This window comes from Coptis chinensis, chromosome 4 (genome assembly GCF_015680905.1).
Source record: "Coptis chinensis isolate HL-2020 chromosome 4, ASM1568090v1, whole genome shotgun sequence".
In the NCBI taxonomy this organism is placed as follows: Eukaryota; Viridiplantae; Streptophyta; class Magnoliopsida; order Ranunculales; family Ranunculaceae; genus Coptis; species Coptis chinensis.
This window is the reverse complement of record NC_141459.1, coordinates 95,805,385-95,808,784: the sequence shown is the minus strand read 5'-3', so window position 1 is coordinate 95,808,784 and position 3,400 is coordinate 95,805,385. Positions and strand designations below refer to the sequence as shown.

General features: G+C 36.3%; 1 long non-coding RNA gene across 1 annotated transcript; it reads right to left on the bottom strand.

The window, feature by feature from the left end:
* Positions 1-1,690: 1,690 nt before the first annotated feature.
* On the bottom strand, positions 1,691-3,179 carry LOC147505897 (uncharacterized). Its single transcript, XR_015220704.1, has 3 exons — positions 3,136-3,179; positions 2,673-2,809; positions 1,691-2,211 (listed from the first exon to the last, which is right to left on the bottom strand). It is a non-coding gene; the product is annotated as an uncharacterized LOC147505897 (long non-coding RNA).
* Between the last annotated feature and the right edge of the window lie 221 nt (positions 3,180-3,400).

The window sequence follows — 3,400 nt, the reverse complement described above, 5'->3', positions numbered from 1 at the left end:
TTCCATTAAGAACAGATTCATGTGAACTTATACGATCTAAACTTGGATTCCTCCACCATTTTGAATCATTTGCCTGTTGGATTACGGAAGTTTTGCTAATACTTAAATGACACAATTTACTATCAAGCTATATCCAGTGCATGCGAGAAGTTGGATTTGAATAAGCTCTTTTATCTTAAAATATATCAGTGGGTCTCCCATGAACAACGACTACTAACACGATGAATCATATGCTGTGACTCTTGTTCAAGAGTAACATCCTACAGTTTAATTTGTTGAGATACTGTACGAAGAACCAAAACAGCAACTGAAGATCCGATCCTCTATGCCAAAGTTAATTAAAACCTTCTATAATCGTCCAAAAGCATATCTGAGAGCTCCACGCCAGCAAGTCCTGGATTGCCAATAGAAGAGCAATCCAGATTGAATTAAGCAACTAGCGGTGGTGAAATCGAGGATACTGGTGAGTAGTATAAAGCTGGAGAAGCAGTAGTTTTCTGATGAATTAACTAATGTGTAACTTTCTGACTCAAGTTGATAAGATATAGAATTAGGAGGTTTCCTGGAACCTATATTTATTTCGTTATAGCCATATATACCACATGTAGAAGCAAATAAAATATCTAGAAATGGGGTATCAGTACTTTGTCCTTAGAGAATGCAAGACACGGATAAACCTGAGTAACATGTTTAGCCCAAACCATAGAGCACGAACAAAGTTGCATTCAGCAAAGAAGTGCAGAAGTTGAGCACAAATAAGAATGTTTTTGTTTTCTAAAGATCATGCATGGTTTGTTCATAAATAATATTGTCTAAAGCAGACATACAGTTGCAGGATCAGCTGAGCCATGTTCTTTGACAAAGGCTTCCAAAACTCCACCAACTCGGACATAATCTGATTTTTGTATGGTAAGGCGGTAGGCCGGTAGGGAAAGGGAATTGCACTCATCATGGGGAGAGATCCTAAGCTCCCTTTGACTTCTATTCCAAAAGCATAGTTAAGCAACTTCACTTTCGGGTTAAAGATTACAAAGAGAATCACAAAAGAAACAGGATGACACTTCACCTAATGATTGACATATTCACTACTTCACCTAACTGAGTTTTCCATTTCCAACGTGAACTCCTTAGTTGAGTTATTTTTACCTCCAACTACTCTATATTATCGAATGAAAATCTGTATATTTGTTGCTCCACCATTAAAGAATGTTGATAAACTTAAGGCAATATATTTGATATATTCAACGTAACAAAGAATGAGACTAAGAAGTGCATCCCCCAAACTTGAAATAATTTATATATGTAGCCTAAGTATCCAGAAGAAGAGGCAAGAATGTGAAGAAACAATACATGCACATGCAGAGAACATACATAGATAAAGAAATTATAATCCGAAAAATGCATAGGCGAGAACAAATACAAACCAATGCATTTATTATGCATCTACCAAAAAAATACAAAACACAAACAAATTGTATTTTAAAATGAAAGACACTTAGTATTACAAAAGCATGACCCTTGGAGTCTATAAACAAAAGCTTAAAAAGAGCAACAAAGAACATCACCAAAATGAGCAACTAATAGAACCCAATATTTTTCATGCTCATTAGTAAACATCCATAGAAACCAAAGGCGGTAGGGCTTTAGTAAAACCTTAAGAAGAGGTCTTTGCGGAAGAAATCATCCCAGTCTTCCTAGCATAAGCGAAAATCCCACCAAAGATCAATAATAGACCCTGCATCTCCGATGGGCTTCAACTTATATTCCTTTCGGTGAGTATGATTAATCAGAAGGTTCTCCGCAAGCTCAACAGTAACAACATCACCAGTAGAACACTCATCACACAACCTCCCCTCTGATTCCAGTAGTAGAACACTCATCGCAACTGAATTCCTAAAGAATATCCTTGCATAAGACTCCTCCACAACCGCCTTGACCCCTGCAGCACCAAGTGCAACAGGGGCATGTTTGCTCGATGACCCACAACCAAAATTATCTCCGGTTTAGATTTGACTTCACCTGTTTCAATGAATCGAGTTTCATAAGTAAAGGGAAGACCAATGAGGGCATGAGATCCAAGCTTGCGACATGCGATGCTTCTTTCAGGTGCTTATTTGAAGTTAATGCTGGATTGAAAACTGAAGCTGAAGTAGTCGCCAATGATTGATCGCTTCAGACAACTAATGAACTTTTCTTTCACTGTCTGCAAACCTTTTGAAAAAAGTCAGTATAAGGCAATGCTCAAGGACCAATGTTAGCTTCGTTTAGACAACCAAAAGAAGAAAAACATACATGCCCAATATGCATCGAATACATTGCCCCAAACTTTGTCAAGAGGGCGTGTGGAAATATAGGAAAAAAGGAAAGGCATGCTGAAGAATATGTACCACAACGCTCTTAACTTTTAAGCATATTCTCTAAAGCTGACCAAAACTGCTACACAAAAGTTTTAGTACCTATTACACCTATACATTAGCATATCAGCATATGGTAGGTGGAATCAATCAAATTCAATATTGAATTGAATTTAAGTAGTCACTACTTACTCATTTTTCTTTCTTAATCATCTACTGATTCAGTCTTCGCATGGGCAGTATACCCTTGAATTTGTTTAGGAAATGAAAAAAACCAATAAGTTAAACTAAGTATTGATAAGGTGAGAAAATTTGTACTTTGTACTTGATCATCGGCAATGTATTGATAGGTTCTTCTTTAATAGTGATTATCCCCTACGATTCTGTTCTTGTTGAGCATCATGCATCATTCATTATCGACGTCTGCTTTTGCTTATTTCTCGTTCTCTGGTACTCTGTTAATAAGAAAGCCAAACCTTTATGAGAACGAATTCCAAGCACGACAAAACTAATACCAAAAAACTAATTGCAACCAATATATTAGAATAGAACAGTAAGACTTGATTTAATATATAAGACTTGATATATAACACTTGATTGCAATCAAGTTAAGAAGCAAGTATCGGTTTTATATATAAGACTTGATTTAATTCTTCTTAGCTTCATAATCTAGTCCCAACAAATTGCAAAGATATCGTATGGACATTGTGCTCATTGAATGTCTTTCAAAGAAATTGTAGCATTATTTAAATTGAAACAATCCCTTAAAAACTAAACTAACCTTTGAGTATGATACTGAAAATGAAGCGTGCAACCACAAGAAGCTGTAACATGCGAGTAGCGATATTAGCGAATACTTAAGGTGGGAAAAGAAGCAAAAAATAAAACAAAAAGAAAGAAAAAAAAAATCGAGCGATTGAAATCTGAGAATGGAAGTGAAAAGGGACGAATCTATCCATCCTATTCTTATCCCACCTATCGATCGGAAATATTGCCATCCCACCCCAAGAATCCCGGATTTGAGTCTATTCCGATTTCGCTACACA